The sequence below is a fragment of the Delphinapterus leucas genome, chromosome 1 (assembly GCF_059928025.1).
Source record: "Delphinapterus leucas isolate spDelLeu-1000000601 "Yukka" chromosome 1, BTC_Dleu_Yukka2, whole genome shotgun sequence".
Lineage (NCBI taxonomy): Eukaryota > Metazoa > Chordata > Mammalia > Artiodactyla > Monodontidae > Delphinapterus > Delphinapterus leucas.
This window is the reverse complement of record NC_143129.1, coordinates 9,447,875-9,468,351: the sequence shown is the minus strand read 5'-3', so window position 1 is coordinate 9,468,351 and position 20,477 is coordinate 9,447,875. Positions and strand designations below refer to the sequence as shown.

The window sequence follows — 20,477 nt, the reverse complement described above, 5'->3', positions numbered from 1 at the left end:
CATGTAACCTGAAGGCTTATTCAGGAGTCAAGTCTTCCGAGAGCAGGGGCTGTGTCCAGTTCTAGATTATTCTTCCTACCTCTTTGCCAGAATTGCAACCACAGGGACCATCCGCAGATGCACAATGCAGTCAATTCAATTTCAGTTTCCAGAGGACAGGGTTGGGGAAGAGAAAGAAAGAAATTCTTGACTCAAGAGGCTGAGAGTTTATTTGAGTCAGGTGTGGGTCTAGGAGAAATATGCAAAAAAAAAGTCTTGTGGAGGAAAAATGAGTCACAACTATGTGAGGAGGAAGCATCTTTAATGTCAATGTCCATATTTCTTGATTAAAATATGGGTATTTGCATCATGCTGTAGCATTCTAAATATAATAGCAGCCAAGACTCTCTAAGAATAAATTCTTATTCAAGAACAGGAAGGAAAGAACTGGTTAGAACCCTAATGGTACAATAAGAAGCACTGTCTAGCACAATACTATTATTGCAATAAACCCTGTTAGCTGATTGGTTAATGTCTCAGAGTAAATGCACAGGTGACTGAGAAATTTTTCAGGATTAAAAAAATAGGTCATTGGCTAATATTTCAGAATACATAAATATGTGAATAGTCACGACTAGCAACACACTTACATTTTTACTCTTAGAGTTTCTTAAATGGTATTTTCAGGTAGGCTTCTGATAACATTTAAATTTTTAAACACACATATTTAGAAACAGGGCAGCACAGAAAATATCACTAACCGAGTATAAGCACTCCCACACGCAGGGTACTTACTGAAACTGCTCAAATATAAATTGTTGCATTATTGTGGCGGCTACAAAATAAAAGCATTGCTAAAAATAAGTACACTAATCCTTTGAGAATAAAATGCTAGTAAGTTTTTTATGAAGCTAACCATTTAGTCAATATTCAGAATTTTTCCTAATGCTAAAATTACCTTACATATGGCCTTTTGAATCAAAACTCCTCTTGGGTTTGCAGAAGAACACTGGCAAAATGTGAAATGTAGTAGAAGGAATAGTAGCTTTGGAGCTCTGGGATCTGGCTTGACTTCTGACACAAAGCCTGTCACCCAGCCATCTCTGAGAACCACCGTTAACCCTAATAGATACGGCCCCTAGAGAATAAGGTGGGGCGTGATTGCCAGGCTAAATTAGATACCACAAAGCCCCCTTAGAAAAGAGACTTTTCTTTCATCTACATCTGGTAGAATCCTACTTAATAAAAGTCTTAAAGAATAATTTGACCTTGGTTCTAACAGAATATATCCAGAATCCAGCCACTTCTCACCACTCTGCTGCTACCATCCTAACACAAAGCACCCGCATCTCTTGCCTGGGTTCTGACTAGACTGTCCTAACCAGCCACCGTGATTCATCCCTACTCATCACCACCAGCCTAGCCAGCACTGCTCTGCACACGGAAGCAAGAGTGACCTTTTTAAACCTGGAGCCAAATCGCATCAAGTCCACTGCCCAGACTCACCCCAATACATCCCCATCTCACTCAGAATAAACTCCCAAATCTTAACCGTGTCCTGCAGGGGTCTGCCCACCCCACCTCTCAAGCACCCAAATAATCTTCGTACCTTCAGAGCCTTTGCACTTGCTGTGTCCTGGTCTGGAAAGTTCCTCTTTGGATATTTCGACTGCTTCCACGAATGGCTCATCCAAGGCTCAGCTTGAAGACTACCTAACCTAGAGGTCTCTCCTGATAGCCTCTATAAAATCTCATACCCTGCTTACTGGCACCTTATTGATTTTATATGTGTTTACTGTGAGCAGGAATTCGTTTGTTTACCATCTTTTCCTCGGCAACTAGAAGAGTGTTGGACTTAAAATATAGGTGTTTTATAGTATAGTTTGAAGTCAGGAGCCTGATTCCGCCAGCTCCAGTTTTCTTTCTCAAGATTGCCCTGGCTCTTCAGGGTCTCTTGTGTTTCCCTACAAATTGTAATTTTTTTTGTTCTACTTCTGTGAAAAATGCTATTGGTAATTTGATCGGGATTGCATTAAATCGGTGGTTTGCTTTGGGCAGTAGAGTCATTTTCACAATATTGATTCTTCCAATCCAAAAACTTGGTATATCTCTCCATCTGTTGTGTCGTCTTTGATTTCTTTCATCAGTATCTTATAGTTTTCTGGGTACAGGTCTTTTGCCTCCATAGGTAGGTTTATTCCCAGGTATTTTATTCTCTTTGTAGCAGTGGTAAATGGTAGTGTCTCCTTAATTTCTCATTCTGATCTTTCATTATTAGTGTATAGGAATGCAAGAGATTTCCGTGTATTAATTTTGTATCCTGCAATTTTACCAAATTCGTTGATTAGCTCTAGTAGTTTCCTGGTGGCATCTTTAGGATTTTCAATGTATAGTGTAAAATAGATAACTAATGAGAACCTACTACATAGCACAGGGAACTCTACTCAATGCTCTGTGGTGACCTCAATGGGAAGGAAATACAAAAAAGAGGGGATATATGTATGTGTATTGCTGATTCACTTTGCTGTACAGCAGAAACTAACACAACATTGTAAAGCAACTATACTCCAATAAAAATTAATAAAAAATAAAAAACAGGGCTTCCCTGGTGGCGCAGTGGTTGAGAGTCCGCCTGCCGATGCAGGGAATGCGGGTTCGTGCCCCGGTCCGGGAGGATCCCACATGCCGCGGAGCGGCTGGGCCCGTGAGCCATGGCCGCTGAGCCTGCGCGTCTGGAGCCTGTGCTCTGCAACGGGAGAGGCCACGACAGTGAGAGGCCCGCGTACCGCAAAAAAAAAAAAAAAAAAAAAAAAAAACATAAAAAATAAAATAAAATAAAAAACATATAGGTGTTCACTAAATAAATGTTGAACAAAAGAATGAGTGGATAGCAATCAGTCTCAGAGGTATATAAGCCATAAAACGTCTTAGGATTACATTTAATTACATCTATTTCTTGCAGCCTAAGCTCTCCTCTCCTCCTGATCTTAAAATGGAACTTCTGTTTTACGTATTTCACTTATTTCTCAAGGTTTTCTTTGATGAGCTCTTCATCTGTAGTTTTTAATGATTAACATATAGGGCACACTCCCATTTAAAGATTTTTATATTCAGCTTATAAAGAAAATTGGGACTGCTTGATTATTACAATTTAGAACGAGAAAATTTAGTACTCTTAAAATTATTAGAGTTATTTCAGTCCTAGGACCAACTCATGGATTTCTGAAGGGGTTTTTCTCAGTTCTTACCCATTCATTCAATATTTCAGCAATATTCACTTTGCACGTATTAAATGAAGAGCACGCTTCTGAGTGACTGAGATCCTACCTTCAAGGATTGGTCTTCTAAGGATGAAAACAATAACACAAGGAACAATGTGCTCAGTGCCCTGAAGGGGTAGAGCTAGGTTATTAGAGTTTAAAGAAAGGATTAAATCCAGCAGAGGTAGGGGATGTGGGTTGGAGAAGGTGGCGTTTGAGTTAGGCTACATTTGGACGTTCAGAGAAGAGCAGGGGAAAGTCATTTCAATAGGAGGAAACAGCATCAACAAACCAGGGAGGTATATGGAAAACAAAACAATAGGCTCACATAATAATGGGAAACCTTGTGCCATGGATGTTTATACACTTAAATTCTCTGTATAGGAGCACACTAGCTCTAATATACAGTATGGCCTAAATTTAAATACACTTCTGGGTGCACTTGAAAATATGCATTTTAAAAAATAAAACCTTTCCATTTTTCCCTGTTGTATAAAGTAAAACAAAAAGAAATCCTCAATGATCAAAGTAGATCAGAAAATTCCATAAGTAATAATTACATACTATTCCAGGCAATGTATTCAAATCTAGCTTTAAGTCCTTGCAGGAAAAAAAAAAAAAATTACATAAGTTTTTAAACCATTCCTTATCACCAGTGTCATTAGGAAATGTGCCACATACATTAGATAATGTTTTAAATGTGTTATTGTTGTCAGATCTTTGCTTACGTGGCAAGATACCTGCCTACATGTGCACATTGAGATGTGTTTCATGCTTTGTACCCAGTGAATATAAACATGGAGAACACGCTAAGAAACCTTAAGGTAAAACTATTCTTCCATGTCTATATTTTTAGTGAGAGTCAACATTTTATCTCCCATGTGCAATTCATGACTTGACTACAACTTTCTTGATCCATTGCATTACTGGCAAATATACGACAAAGGAAGGGAATTCTACTTTGAGTTAGAATGGCAGCTTTGTGTTTTCTCCACATCAAAAGCCTCTTTCAATTCATATAGTTTCATTTTCAGATGACGAACATCAAGATTCCTGTGCAGAGTGGATTTTGAGATGGGCAGAGCAGTGACACTGGTGCTGGGAGCCAGGCTGAGCTGTCCCTTACGTGGTTTGTGTTTGCTTTTGACATTTCCAACCTTAAAATTCTACCTGGCCTGAAATCGCACTGACTTAAGTGTGTGCTCCTAACGCGTCAATAAGCACTAAGACAAGGAGGAAAATAAACAGCTGCTTGTTTTTAGTATTTTGTTAGAAGAATAAACAGTTTGGGGAAAACACAAGTTCTATTTCATGCTTGGATCATTATTTAATTTTTGGCGATTACAATGTTACCTCATCTGAACTGAGGCCTGAGTTATCCTTCTAAAATGCAAATCTGATCTTGTCATCTGTCCTCTCCTTTGTCATCCTCAGATGGCTGTCGATGCTCCTCAGTGTGTAAACGGACCGTGTATTTAGGGACCATGTGTTTAGGAATGAACTTGATGGGATTCCCAGAATCAACTGCTCCATGTGTACAGATTGGGTTTCACCCCAAGAATGGAATGTTGTGTATATTCCTCTGTCAACCCAGGATGTTTTGTGGGAATTCTGTAGCTGATAGCTTTGCACTCCCACTGCAGCTCTTCCCTGGGTCTCCAGCCTGCTGTCCACCCTCAGGACAGGGGCTTGCAGCCTCCTTGCCTGCAGCAGTTAGACCTTGAACACACCTTTCTCTCTCTCCCCTCTCTTTCTTTTCTTTCTCTTCTCTTCCCATTCCATTCCCTTCCTTCCTTTTCTTTCTTCTTTCTTTCTTTCTTTCTTTCTTTTCTTTCTTTTCTTTCTTTCTTTCTTTCCTTCCTTCCTTCCTTCTCTTTCTCTCTTTCTTCTTTCTTTCTTTCTTTCTTTCCTTCCTTCCTTCTCTTTCTCTTTCTTCTTTCTTTCTTTCTTCTTTCTCTCTTTCACTCCTCCCTTTCTTTCTTCCTTTCTTTCTTTTTTCTTTCTTTCTTTCTCTCTTTCTTCCTTCCTTCTTTCCTTCCCTCTTTCATTCTTCCTTCTTTCTTTCTTTCTTCCTTTCTTCCTCTCTCCCTTTTCATTCTTCTTCCTCTCCCTCCATCCCCCCCTCTCTCTATATATATATAGATAGATAGATAGATAGATATAGATATAGATATATAGATATCATCCACACCAACCCCCTATTGGTGTCTGGGGAAACCTAACTGGTCCAGGAATGGTGGGTGTCTTAAAGATGGCTACCTGAATACTGAGCAGCCTCTTCACGTGTGTTTTGCTGTGTGACTCCTTGGCAAATCCTATCTTTCTTAGAATTATGTTAGAACTAGGTCAGTAGAAATCTGTCTGCTGTGTCAGCTTCACCTGTGCACCAGAATTATCCCACAGCGTGGGAGTGGCTGTCCCAGGCATCACTACAGCATCTCTAGAACGTCTGTGCAGAAAGGCTGCAGCTTTGAAAGTTATTTCTGCTCCACATGCAGCTGCCCTGTTGGAAGCTGCCCCCAAAGGCAGAGGGTTGGTACTAGCAGCAGGGCCAAGAGCAGAAGAGTATGCAGGAGAGACAGGAGGGAGTCCCAGGCCCTGTCAACATTTCCAGCAAAATTGTCTCTATGCCCTGCAGAAATTCTTGAATGCTACATGGAGAAATGACTTGGCTAAAGGTGTTTTCTTCTTGTGACTATGATGAAAGACTTAAATATATGGAGAAGACTTTGATCAACTATGACTCTCAGGCCACAAAATGTTCATATGACACATTATTGAGGGAGTTTTAGAAGAAGCCTTGGTAGTAGAAATTTTGAACAGAATCCTTTATTAAAATGACATGATACTGATGGTGGGAACATAAATTGATACAGCCACTATGGAGAACAGAACGAAAGTTCCTTAGAAAACTAAAAATAGGACTACCATATGACCCAGTAATCCCATTACTAGGCATATACCCAGAGAAAATCATAATTTAAAAAGACACATGCACCCCAATGTTCACTGCAGCACTATTTACAATAGCCAGAACATGGAAGCATAAATGTCATCAACAGAGGAACGGATAAAGAAGATGTGGCACATATATACAATGGAATATTACCCAGCCATAAAAAGGAATGAAATTGGGTCACTTGTAGAGACATGGATGGACCCAGAAACTGTCATATAGAGTGAAGTAAGTCAGAAAGAGAAAAACAAACATTGTATATTAACACATATATGTGGAACCTAGAAAAATGGTATAGTTGATCTTATTTGCAATGCAGAATAGAGACACAGACACAGAGAACAAAAGTATGGATGCCAAGGGGGAAGAGGGGAGTGGGAGGAATTGGGAGGTTGGGATTGACATATATACACTATTGATACTATGTATAAACTAGATAACTAATGAGAACTTACTGTAGAGCACAGGGAACTCTACTCATGCTCTGTGGTGACCTAAATGGGAAGGAAATCCAAAAAGAGGGGATATATGGGTATGTATGGCTGATTCACTTTGCTGTACACCTGAAACTAACACAGCATTGTAAAGCAACTATACTCCAATAAAAATTACTTAAAAAGATAAAGTAAAATGTGTCCCCTAAAAAAAAAAAAAAAGAAGACGTGATTAATGTGATGGTGAGAGCAGAGATGAATTGTTGGCAGAGGGGCGGGAAGGGGAGGGGTGATTTTCTTGGGTCTGGCTTGGGTGGGAGATCAACCTTTTCTGCCCTCTACAGTTTGGAGCCCCATCCACAAGCCCTGGATGGGATAGAAGGATTTTTTCTCTGATGAAAACCCCCAAGGGTTCTCCATGAAGACTGGTGACAGTCACTTCCGCCTTGGTCCCTGCTTCGCTGTGGTGAAGTCTTGCCTTATGACCATGTGTGTATAGATAATTGTCAGCTGCTTTGTGAATATCAATTTAGATAAAGACTCAAAGATGGGACGTTTTCTTTCACCTTAAATCGACATTTTCCTATTTTATCTACTTTATATTCTACTTGTATTTCTTTCATGCATATCTTTATGAGAAAGAGTTTCTCCTGACTTTCATGTGTGGAGTGATTCTACCATCACAATACTCTTAGCTCTCTCCTTTCTTCTGTTCCAGACAGGCATCTAATTGGAAAGTTTGGAAGGAAAAACTGGGCACGTGAGCCAGCAAATTTCCATATTCCCTTCTTCTGTGTGTGTGTGTGTGTTTCCGTCTCTCAATCACTCTGCTCCTCCCCCTGAAGAACTGCTCTGCCTGCAGAATTCACATTCCCTTGTATGACCTCCCTGCTGTGATTTTCAGCTCACATGCTTGTAGGTATAAGGCATAGTCTTCAAAATGATCAGCGGCAGCAGTAAGAGAGGTGATATTGTCTCCATCTGTGTTATTTTTTACCTTATTTCAGAACTTGAAGGGGAAAGAAGGGTGTAATGTCTTGAGAACCCCAACTATCTAATGCATCGCTTGAAACAAAGCCTTGTCTTCTGCATGAAAACCAAGCATCGCTAACGTATATTTACCCGTATTTCATGCTATTATTATGATATCCCATTTCCTTTTTTAATGGTGACTCAGAGCTGTGTGTGTAGTAGGGCCCAATCTGACACACTCTCATTTTTCCCCTTAAACAACATAAATCAAAGTATTCAATTACAAGTGCCCATACTTCATTTTCTTGGGGGTAAAAACAATAATCTGTACCTAAATTAGGTTAATAAGTCAAATGCATACAGATTAAGACTTTTGATGGCAAACACCTGTACCATGCCTTCCTTTACTCTTTTAGGAAATATAAATTTGACCCAAAACAAAGCAAACAGTTTTAACGATTTTCTTTTTCTGTGTTTCAGCCCAGATTGTGCTATTTTGCAGAACTGACATATGTGGCCATTACAAATCTTTTAAATTCCTCATTACCTTCAGACCCACAAGGAGCTGAGGTAAAGGTTGATGATTCTGCACTGAGTTATCATTTCTTTACCCTTCCTGTAGTGTTCCCATTAATTCAGAGCAGGTATTTCCCTCCAATGAGAAAAACCATTAAAGCCAAGAGCAAAATAAAAATCTCCCTTCTCATTTACTTTCTCAGCAACCGGAACCACTACGTGACTCCAGTATCCTAAATTTCAACTATATAAGAGTGATAGCAATTTAGTCAAAACTCTCAAAACTGGCTGCATTTGGGTCAAGGAGGTACAGTAAGGAACTAAAAGCCAGTATTCATACAGAGAGGCTCATGAGGGACGAGGCACAGGGTGACAGGGAGGGAGGTGATTCCTGGGGAGCATCCTGCTAGCTGTTATCAGAGCTGCTGGGGATCCCACAAAAACTAGCGAAGAGCACAGAAGCCCAGGAGCTGCCTTTCGTGACCCTTGAAATCTCTTTAGAGGTAGCAGAGCACACCTGAGTCTCTGACCATCTAGAAATGCAGCTTCTGTTTCCGAAAGCCTCAACAGCTTCCTCCTGATTCCTGGTCAGATGGCCCCCTGGCCTCCCTCAGTCTTCACAGTGTGCCCCTTTGCCACCTCCCTGCAATTCTGTTTCCATTATAAAACAATTCTATGTTATCTTGGAAATTATCTTGGCTTAACATCTTCTTAGCAGTTTTCTTTGGCACCTAACCTCCCAGGACCACACCCAAAATGAATCAAAACTCCTGACGTTGATGTGGCAATTTCTAGGAAGTATCTTCTGGCTCAAATATCCCCTAAGGTTAACAGTGGATGAATCGAAGTCAAAACAAGCCCCTTCCCATCTGCCTGGTAGCTAGGAGGGAGTAGAAAAATAATGAGGGTGGTACTGATGGATGGGATGGAATTAAGATGAGGCATCAATGGTAAGATAAATGTTTTAAGAAAGTAAACCTATGTTTCAAGGAGACAAGTGGCAAGAATTCACTTGGCCATTGGACCAATGGCTTTCAAATCAATGTTTCCATGAGCTACTACTGCTACGAACCTCCAAGTCATTCCAGAAATGACAGTTTGATGGGAATATCTTATCTTCACCTGTCTAGCCCCACAGGCATCATGGCATCCATCAAGTCCACTGCTTGGAAATAATTCTGAGACCATTACTTTTGTGGTTCTCAGGTCTGCTGAAAAGATTGTACGGTATGATGCATTCAAGCCACAAGAAGAGCCCAACCTGATTGTGAAAATTCTTGAGGCCATCCCAGGTGGGACTGAGTTGACCCAGAGCATGTGGTCAATGCTTATGCTAGCTGTCTTCAGACCATGCTACCCACACTCTCAATAATATTGATTTGATGGAGATGCACCCTGGGACACTGAGAATGACATGAAAGAATTCCAAGACCCCAGGTGTTATTTGAAATGTATCTGAGTTCTTCCAAATGCCTGCAGATTTATTGGAACAAATTTCTGCAACAGAAGCTACTTGTTTGGTCACATAGAAAACATTCCTACTTGGTGTCTCTTTCCTTTCATGACAAGGGCTTACTCTAGGAATCGAGGAGAATATGATTGTAGTCCGCTAATAATGACTTGACAGCACTTTTTATACACTATTAAAGCAAGCAGTTAATTACCTGATTTAAAAAATTCCTTCAAATGACATGAAATGGGAAACGTTAATACAGATATGTCTATTTTTTTCTGCAAATGAACTGACACATTTGATTAATCCTTGGATTATCATTTTCAAATATTTTAGGAATCAAAGAATAGACTTTATCCAAAAATTATACTGAATACAATCCAGTGTTTACTTTTATAATTCTGAGAGTTTAGAATATTTACTCCTTTGGTCTTCATGATGGAGATCAGTTATCTTTGAAAAGCACTGAATAACGACAGTTTTGAAACTGTAATTTCGCCCTGTGTCTACTTCCTAATAAAATAATAATGTGACCCAAAAAAATGTAATTCCTTGAAATGTCTCCTCCTTTTGGGTTGTGCACACTTGAAATGTTGCTCTCCTCAAATTTAAGATTTTTATGATAAAATTTCTTGCTATCAAAAAGAAAGATAGTTTTCTTTTTTAACCTCACTCTATATTTTAAGTAAGATAAATGTTAATTACTTTGAGTATTTTTATTTGATTTTGAATCAACTGGATTATGAACCCCTTGAGGGTGGAGAATATTTTTCTTGTGTTTTTGATATACTCCTTCCTGTGTAGCCCTGTATTTAGAGTAAGTAAGAGCTCAATAAATAGGACCTGAATTAAAGTAACACAGTGATCCAGTTTCTGTCTTTTCACCTTGACCATAATCTATAAAATTCAGTCAGCATCTCTTTTGCATTCTACTCCTCAGGGACACAGTGTTAGTTTAAATTTACTCTTTCTCTATATGGTAACGTTGAATGATTGATTCAGAAATCACTTATGAATATGAAGGTCAAAGAGAAAAATGGATGCAAATTATGGACAAGCATTCAAATGTAAAACTTTTTGACAAGAGTTTAATGACTCTTGCAATAACTAATCAACAACATTTGAAAGACTGATTGGAGCACTTATTTTTCAGGGATAAATAATGGAACTTCTTCAGGAGAACCCACATAACTTTAGAAAACAATTTCAAATTATTGCAGTATTTCTCAGAATTGAGAGCAATTCTGCAGATAGGAAATTACCACAGTAACCTCCAGCCCCTCGCTATTATGTTACCCTTGACCTTCAATAAAGTTTTACTATAGTAGGCTCCAGTTTCACACAGACACACTAGATTAGTGTTTTAAAGTGAATACCTTACGAGGAATTTTCAAGTGAATGAAAAATATTTGGTAGGAATCCCTTCAGATGTAGCATATAATAAAAAATACTCTACTGCTGTTTGTGGAATGAATGCATTTCTGTAGTGAGTTTCACTACCTGACATGAAATCAAGAACTTTTTTTTTAGAAAGCTGAGAACTAAAAACAAAATTTTCTGGCAATGACTTACATTTCTTCTCCAAGAGAGAAGTTGATTTGAGTCAGAGTTTCACATCTAGAAATACCCAGTTGATTAATGCTTAAAGAATCACGAGAGAGAGTCTTATGAGTCCAACCAAGTCTCCCCATGAAACCAAATTTTAGCTGTTCACACAAATTTTTTAAAATGCCAGACAAAATTTGAGAGGTGAGAGATTTTAGGATTTCTAAGTACACATTTTAAATCCTTGACAGAGCCCATTAACTTTGATCCAAAATTGAGATTGTCTACATTTTTTTCTTTTTTTAAACCGTGAAATCATGAACTATGTTGATGGCCAATGTCTCCCTCAGAGTTAACATTCAATAAACTTTTTAGATTGATTATGAAATGGCTACATTGTAGCAATTTGACAAGCACTGTCTTTGAATAGAATTTTGCCCTTTTGTAAGGATTATCGGTGGCTACGTTCATTTGGATGGAGGCCATGATAAGCTGCACTCCTGTGCTACTATAAATTATCTTATCGCCAAGTTCACTGCATTCATTAAAATGCTATGAGGTTAATTTATAAGCTTGCAACTATTACTAATATACTTTAAAAAAACCAAAACTTTTATTTAGAAAGGCTGAAATGATTGTATGCTAATTTGAACAGCTAGGTTGTATAAGAAAATTCCATTTTTGATATCCTTCAAGGGTTGGATTCCATTATGTGTGCTTTGTTCTTTCTTCAGACCTCTTAACTTCAGACTGGAGTTGAACAGAAATATGGCTTACTCCTCTCCCTTCAAATCATTCTCAGGCTCCAGACAAGGAGCTGGACCTTTGAGCAAACAAGCAGGTAACTGGCAATGGTACCTTTTAAGTCTGGAGGCTTTCTAAGAGTATACAGGAACAAGGAACAAGCTGCTCCTGAATGAGAACATCATGTAATTAGCAAAGTATCTAAAATAGCCAGAATTATTCCAGCTAGGGTTAATGGATAAGCCAAGAAAAGCTAAGCAAATGATACCTGCAGGCATTTGCTGTACCTCAGACAGCTCCTTATAGAACAAGCTTTCATCCTCTCTCCCAGTTAGCCCCAGTGGATTCAACATTACTGGCTCTGGGGCTAGAACAGAGGTAAGACAGGATGCTTGCTTTCCTCGTTGGCTAATATACTTTTTTTGAGGCATTACTCCTATTAAGATGTAATAGAAGAATACAATATGTTGATTATCTAACAGAGATAAAAGCAGGAAGCTGATGAACCACAGGGAAATATGACTGAGAGCAAACTGATTTCATAAAACAAATAGAATTGGTGTGGACATGAAGTTTGTCTTATCCACACAAGCCAAATTCTAATACAGTGAAGTTCAAGAGAGTTCAGTGCAGGACTTTTAGATAAGTAAGTAGAATAAATGGGCTTTTCCATGGTGCTATGTATGTTCTGTCTCAATCTTTCTTGTAATAGAGCTCATTAGAGAGATCAGACACATTTAAGAACTGATTCCCCAAGATGATGTGAGATAGACCCAGCATCCTTTCTAGAATTAATACCATCTTGCATTTGTAAAATGTTTTAATACATTGATGTTTCCACACACACATCTATTACTTCATATTTTAGGACAAAGAGGGAAGAAGAGCCAGGAAAAAAGCAGTTAGATGCACAAGTGAACAGTCTGGCCTTTGGGTTCAAATGTAGCCCTACTCCATAGGCTTCACGGCATCTTAGACTTATTACTTAGTCAACCTGTTTCTAAGTGTTTTCATTTCCAAAATAGGGATAATAATGGGGCTGGCATTATATAAATGTTGATGAGAATTAGGTGCAGAGTACATGGGCTGATGACTTACTGGGTGTAAGCACTTAATAAACATTCCTAGTATTTTCAGATGTATAGGGCATGTGTTGGACTGTTTACAAATGAGGAAATTGAATAAGAAAGAGGTTAAGTGCTTCTGTAGGAACTTTGATGTTTCTTATTGTAACAAATTGACTCAGCTTTATCTTTAGTAAGACTTTTATCAAAACAAATGTTATGAACCAAATGGAATTGTGGTGCTTTCCTCTCTATGCGTTTTCCTTTATCCAGTCCTTTTTAAAGAGACACCCGAGAAATGGAAAGAAGTCTATACTATCACTCTAGATAATTTATTCCATGAATTTGGATTCCTTTCTTCTCTTTTCAGGCCTCAGTTTCTTTGTCTCCTGGTAATCTCTGAGGCCATTTTCTGAGTGAAAACAATATTATTTCACAAACTAGAAAATCAAACTCTTGACCTCTGATGTTTGACTCTAATAAATAAATATCTTAAATGAAAAGTAAAAAGGATCCACATTTTGATCATAAAAAGATGTTGTTACATTTTATTCTATGCATATTATTTAGGCACTGACATTTCCTAGGTCAGTTCTTCCTTTGGTTTAACATCCCATTTCAAAAAATGTTATAATGGAAATTCAGATGCATAAATTCAAGTTAATATTGACAGCAGTCATGGAATTAAAGTTTTCCCTACCAAGTCCAAATAAGACTATTAATAATGTATTGTGTATTAATGTGTACATATGGTATAATGTATCACAGCTTCACATAATGACAGACAGTATCCAAATCTAAGTAAATATTTCTGAAATTCTACATGATTTTCATTAAATACCTAATTTCACATTTTTAGCTAAGGAACTACTTTCTAGATTTAATATGATCTGCTGTTGTATCTTTTATTTTTCTCCTTTATTTCTCCCTTTCTAAAGCTTAGGCTTATATGGGTATTTGAATACAGTGATCTTTTTTATTAAAGAAGGATTAAGAAAATCACAGACATTTCTTCAATTTCATACTATGGCTAGTTTGATGACTGTTGATACCTGATTTTTGTATACTATGAATAGCTACAAAAGTGACTTAATTTGGATCTATTCTGTGTTTATACACTATTCTAGAGGCAGACATAATTTTGGTGGACAAATAGGTTAAGGAAATTGGTTTCTAATTGCTTTATGAGATGATCTGAGTAGTTGTTGATAACATTGGTATTTGCAATTTCCTAAAAGAATAAATTAAATCTTTTGTATAGGCTTTAGTGGAAAAGAACCCTCAATATTGTTACAACTTTGTATATTTCAAGTGGTTTTTTTTTTGTGATTCATTTTATATTTATTATTTAACTCACTTGATGTGGTAGTTTCCTCCACAGTCTCTCAAAACTCATGCTGCACTCTTGATTTTTGGATTGTTATTAATATCCCTGCTTCTGATATTTGAAACTATAAGTTCAATTCCTTTATTTTCATTCCCCCATGGAAGTTCAGTGTATGTACACTACAGTTAAAAACTCATGTAAACATGAAGCATAGCATGAATTAGTGAGAGATTTTATAACTTACCTAAGTTGTTCATAAACAGAAACCTGAGTTAATTTGCTAAAATTCAGGGTAAAAATGTTGGCAAAGTTCAACAGTCTCGCAATGATCAACTTCCCTATCATAAAAATAGGGGTAGTGCTAACTCGAAATATAATAGCTTTTGATAATACCTTGAGGATGTCTATTATGTAACTCTTAGTGTTAATGACTAAATCAGCATTTGGAAAATCCCCACAGTCATATCAGATGATTGCAATAATAGCAGTTAAGATCCATCCCGCAGCAACTCCCTTTTTTTGTTGTGCAACTCGATGGTTCAAGATTTTTGTGGAGTTTGCAAAAAAGTCCCACTCAGAAAGGACCTGTACAAAGAAGTGACCATGTTGTTCCCTGGCCTTACTGGGCTCATCAGTAAAATGTATTTTGCCAGAATTGTCCAAGATTTCTCTAAACGACACAATTTTACATATGATCGCTTCACACCAAAAAGCAGCTGTTTTAGTTGAAGAACACCCTTCAGATGGCACGTTTAGGAATCAGAGTTTATACACAGAGGAATTTAAACAGTGAAAATTAAACGCTTAAAAGGAATAGGTATAAGTGTGACTACGTTTTTAAAAGGATGGACCACTTGACCCATGTGTAACATATTGAGATAATTTTGAGAGCTCAGAATTCATCAGAGTCTCAATTTCAGTTAATCATGCAGACATATGCCCCAGGACCCTGGAGATCTACTAGTTCTAATTCCCCAAACTACTGAAAGGGAAATTGAGGACCAAAAAGTGTCAATAAGATATTTAGTAAAATGTCTTCCTACTGCTTACCCAGTGCCCTTATTTGCTGTATGACTATGATGAGAAACAGACATAAGAATACTAAAAGGTAGTTAATGAATTGACCAGAATTTTGGAGAAATGTGAATTAAAAAAACCCCAATGAGTGGCACCGACTGTCAAGTTATCTGGGGAGAAAGAATATTGGTAGCTTAAAGGCTAAAGAACATGATAGGTGGCTGAGAAGAAGAAAAGAAAGAAAAAGTTGAAAAAATACTAAGTCAGTATATTTGAAGCTCTTTCTGACTTAATAATAAGAGAAGACTCTTTAAAGATAGATTTCCATACTCCTGAATTCGTTTTATACTAAAAATGTGATGTCTTTGAAAAAAGACTTTGTACACGAAACTTATAAAGAAATGCATTTTAAATATGTTATGTAGCAATATCTTCTTTTAAGAAATGATGCCATCAAAATCACTGTGCCATCTTTTTAAACACCTAGCATAAAAGATCTGGAGTGATATTTATTGAGGGCTATGATATACTCTGATTTGAACCTGAAAAAAAGGTGTAGTCTTGCATACTTTCCTGTCTTTATCTTTAGACTGTGTTAGCCTAAATATTGCCTGAGGTAAATATTACTAGTGGCAATTGTCCAATCTTGAAATAGCATATAGTCCATAAATGCAAGTTGAAAATAGTTTAGCAATCTCAAGTATCAAACCCAGGTATGTTAATTGCATCTTTTCCATTTGGGCATTAAGATTGTGACTTAAGTTTTAAATTGACTGTACTTATCTCTTGATATATTGCTGCCTAAATAATTAGTAGGGAAATGATAGGGAAAAATACATTTAAACTCACCTTTGTGTTACTCTGAAGTTTTCTCCCTGAAGATTATGCTTAAGATAACACAGGACCTTAAAGGTGCTGATGTAGAATTCTACTCTGATGCCCTCAGAGAGATGTGTGAGGGTTAAGAGGTCTCTGGCGATGCATTGCCGCATAGTTCATGCAAATCCACAGTAATTCTGTGTTCAGATAAGGATCTCGGTTTCAATATACTTTTTCAGAAACGCATTTGCTTCTTTTTTAAGGGAAATCTGGCTCCAGAAGAAGAGGCAAAAAAAAAAAAAAACCCTAATGTCAATGCTCACTTATTTAACTCTGACATTGCTGATATTTTCTTAGCAAATCAAAAGAGGTAACTTTGCTGACTCCTTAGAATAATTTAAAATAAGCATCCTAACAAGATGCTATGAGTGTATTTTATGAAAATTAATATCCATGCATGAAGCTGCCTACAGCACATGCTTTTTTATGCAAACAAAAAAATGAGAGCAATGGAGGTAATAAAGTATAAAGCTTTAACCATATCACCAATCCCTTATGCAGCATGAAAATGGTTAAAATTTAAATGACCCAGTTCTAAAGAATTTGAATAAAAAGGAGGTAGGAGGCATATTTGTCAATTTCTGCAACCAAGGAAATTTGTTGAGGCAGGAGAATGAAATCTTTTCATTTAAATTTTTATATTTAATTAGCATTATGGTTTTTTAACCAAAAATAAATAAGTAAATACTGTTTCCAATGAATATGTTTGTTTGAAAATTTTCCAATAATTTTAAGGTAAATTTAGAAACAGCAAATTTAGGAACTTCATAATTGATACCTTGTTCACTTTTTGTTTCTGTTTTCTGATACATAATTAGGTGATTACAGTGTAAAAATGGAGATATGAAAAATGACTTATCAAATGAAATATAGTGATTATTTCTATAGCCAGAGGGACATCAGGAAATGGAAAGGGGATTGGAATCCTCAACTGTATATTTATTTTTTAATGGCTTGGAATAAACAGAGAAAAATGTTAAAAATCATAAATCTTGGTGGTAAAAAGATGAGGATGTTTATTACATTGCTTTTACTTTTCTGTGTAGTCTGAAACACTTCTAAATTGAAAATTAAGTTCTTTTCTACTTTTTAAATTCTAGCTAAAACAAAACATGTTCATATATGACTTCTTTAGTGAAACTTAAAAACTTTCGTTTTCCTCATTAGTTAGAGACTTCATTTTCTTCAGAGTTCAAATTTTATAATTAAAATGAGTAGATTTATGTAATTTAGAGAATTGTTTGCTAAACAAAACACTCATCAGTAAGAAAAAATAAAATCCTAAATCTTTTAAATATATTCTGATACCAGAAGACCTTTATTTCCCCCTTTTATATTTGTATAGTTAATTTGGGGTCATTTTATGTGCTTTAATGCAAGTTAACTAACATTTCAGAGGCATAAATATGACAATTTTATCCAAAATAGCAATTAATAAGTATGTATAAATTGGTTTTCTCTTATATTTATCAAACACTATGTAAATGCAGACATATGCTTTATGGAATTGTTAGAGCAGGAAAAGTTTTACTATACTTCAGGATAAAATTCTAGGGAATTTTTTCTCTTAGTTAATGCAATTTTAAAAGTCAAGTCAAATCGTTTTAAAAAAGACAAAAACAAAACCTGGAATATAACAGCCTCTTGTATTACTAAGAGTGGACATGTGAAAATTTTAAAGAAATCACTATATATGTTTTTCTGTGTTTACTTCAAAGAGAATTTTTTTAGACAGGAATCATTATTTTAAATATTCTTGCAAAACTTCCTTATAACAGCAAAGGGACCATGCTGGTTTAAATGTAAGTTGCACCTGAATAGCCTTAGTTATATCTTGAAGAAGAGCTATGGTCACTGTTTATTAATTATAAAAGGAAGTGGATTTAAGTTTACAGGTCTTCACTTTTTTTTTTTTAATGTGGGCATCTTAACTCCTGGATTGTCTACACGCTCAGCATATATGTTTATTCACAATTTGAAGTTTGCACATAGTTTCCAGTAATGGTAAAGCCCTTGCAATAATGTTGCACCTGGACCAGGCAGGCGGAAGGGGAGCAGAGGTCAAGACCAGCCCTTAATGAGCATTGACTCCAAGGACTTAAGACTCCGTGAAAGGTCCAGACGACCCCTGCAGCGTCATCTTACAGCTCTGATTTTCTTCTTTTCAAGATGTAGTATAATCCATAAATACAAGCAAATCACGAGCAGCTTAGTCTTTGGTTTTTATCTTCCAGGTTTGGTCTTTTTTTTTTTTTCCCCCTTCACAGAGGTTTGAAAAATTAACCCTCTTCTGTCCTCAGACTAACCAGAGAATGCATTTCTTCATCCTCACTGTTGTCAGCTTAAATCTTTAAGTCCTTTCAAGGCAAGAGGCACTTTGTAAAGTGACTTATAACAACCAGAGAAGCGGCCAGTGGTTCATTTTCTCCCAATATAGGTGAATAATGTCTTGATAGGTGACTAAGAGTCACAAGGCAAATCAGTGAACTATGTCCCTTTTATGAAAGTTTCTAAAGCAATAAGCTTAGATACTTAAAACCTTAAATGGAATTTTTGTTTAGCTCTGATTTCCCATCACACAGAGGCTATATTTACGCACAGGCTTCTAGATAATCCACATGTATGATAAAAATGTCTCTAATCACCTTTTCTGACATATTCTCTTCATATTGGATTACGTGGTGCAGCTTACACTCTCCTATTCTGATGGACATAATCTCTTTTCACAGTTACGTTTTGTTTCTCTAGCCCAAACTTTCCTGAAAAAGAAGTTAGGCCCTTATGATTAAAACAGTCATTTCCCTGCAGGAAATACACCCAATCACATGTGCACTGCAAGGATGAACAGAATCCAGCTCAGGTGCATCCGTGGAGAGGAGCCTTCCACCCTGAAATGGGCATGGTCTACGTGCTGGAAGCAAGGGCTAGCCAATCAAATTCAGTTTTATTCCGTCCACAGCCTTGCAGAATTTCAGGATGCCAGAGACATCTGCCTCTGCCTTGACATATAGTCTTTTGATGCCCTGTACACACTGAAGGCCCCACTCTCTCCACAGTTTAAAAATATAAAGCTTAAGGTCCTACTGTATAGCACAGGGAACTATACTCAATATTTTATAATAACCTATCAAGGAAAATAATCTGAAAGATAATATATATATATATATGTACATATATAACTGAATCACTGTGCTGTACACCTGAAACTAACACAACATTGTAAATCAACTATACTTCAATTTAAAAAATTATATATATATATATATATAACTTTAAAAACTACAGCTCTGAGTGTGAACCTTAGCTGTATAATTCATGGTGAGGCCAAGTGTTACCCAAGCAGAAATGGCTGAGAACCTAGCACAGTGGGTGGGAAGTCTGGAGGGTTTAGACGTTTGCTAAGGGCTGGGGAAAGAGCCTTTAGAAGGAGCATAAAAATGGATCCAAAGGGGGTCCCGGGAGAGCCAAAGGAGGCCTGGTTCTTCAAGGATCTCTATCTCCGACAGACACAGTATCACAGAACAGGAAGGGGACAGAGTGAGGGGCAGACATTTTACACAGCTCACAGCTTCAGCTCTGATCACACTTTCTCCCAGCCTGTTCCCCTAAAGCATCAGGACACACAGGAAGACCTGCACCATGACCCCATGGAAATAAAAATGCCAACATTCACTTAGTATTTGTGACTTTCTATGATCCTGCAGAATCAGACCTGTCTCTTCTTCAGAATAACATGGAAGAGAGAGAATGGGAGGAGTTCAGAGTACTATTTCTTATTCACACCTGTCTGTTTTGAACATCTTAGCTTCAACCATCCGAAATTACAACACCAATATAATTTTAATAATTTTTTCCCAAGATTCCGTTATCCATCACCTCCTCTCACATACAGGGCTAAATTCATTGCTCATTCAAATCTGTTATTTTAAAAGTAAACCTAAGCTAAACAAGTGTCTAATTTAATACCTTAGACTGTATTATACTGTTTATATTTTGACTTCCATTTCTGACTATATTTTATTCATTTAGGGTAGTGGAACTAAATCACTAACATATATATATTTTTCTAATGGATTTTTATAATTCATAGCTCAGTGGGAAGTATCACCAAATATGAATGGTACATAGAAATCAACATATACTTAATGGCATAGTGAGAGTTCTAATATTTCGGTAACACAAATTGACTCACAGTGGTATACATATATGTATATATGACAATCATCTCAGAAATTTAAATTACAAGGTTCAAAGCAAACTGACTTCGCATGTTGGTGGCTTAGAACACGCCTTCATAGCTGTGAATTCCATGGCCAGTTCCACTTTAGTTT

At 37.0% G+C, this 20,477-nt stretch overlaps 1 non-coding gene across 1 annotated transcript; it reads right to left on the bottom strand.

Moving 5' to 3' along the window:
- Positions 1–12,142: 12,142 nt before the first annotated feature.
- Positions 12,143–12,269, bottom strand: LOC115802238 (small nucleolar RNA SNORD22). The gene has a single exon (XR_004022658.2). It is a non-coding gene; the product is annotated as a small nucleolar RNA SNORD22 (small nucleolar RNA).
- Between the last annotated feature and the right edge of the window lie 8,208 nt (positions 12,270–20,477).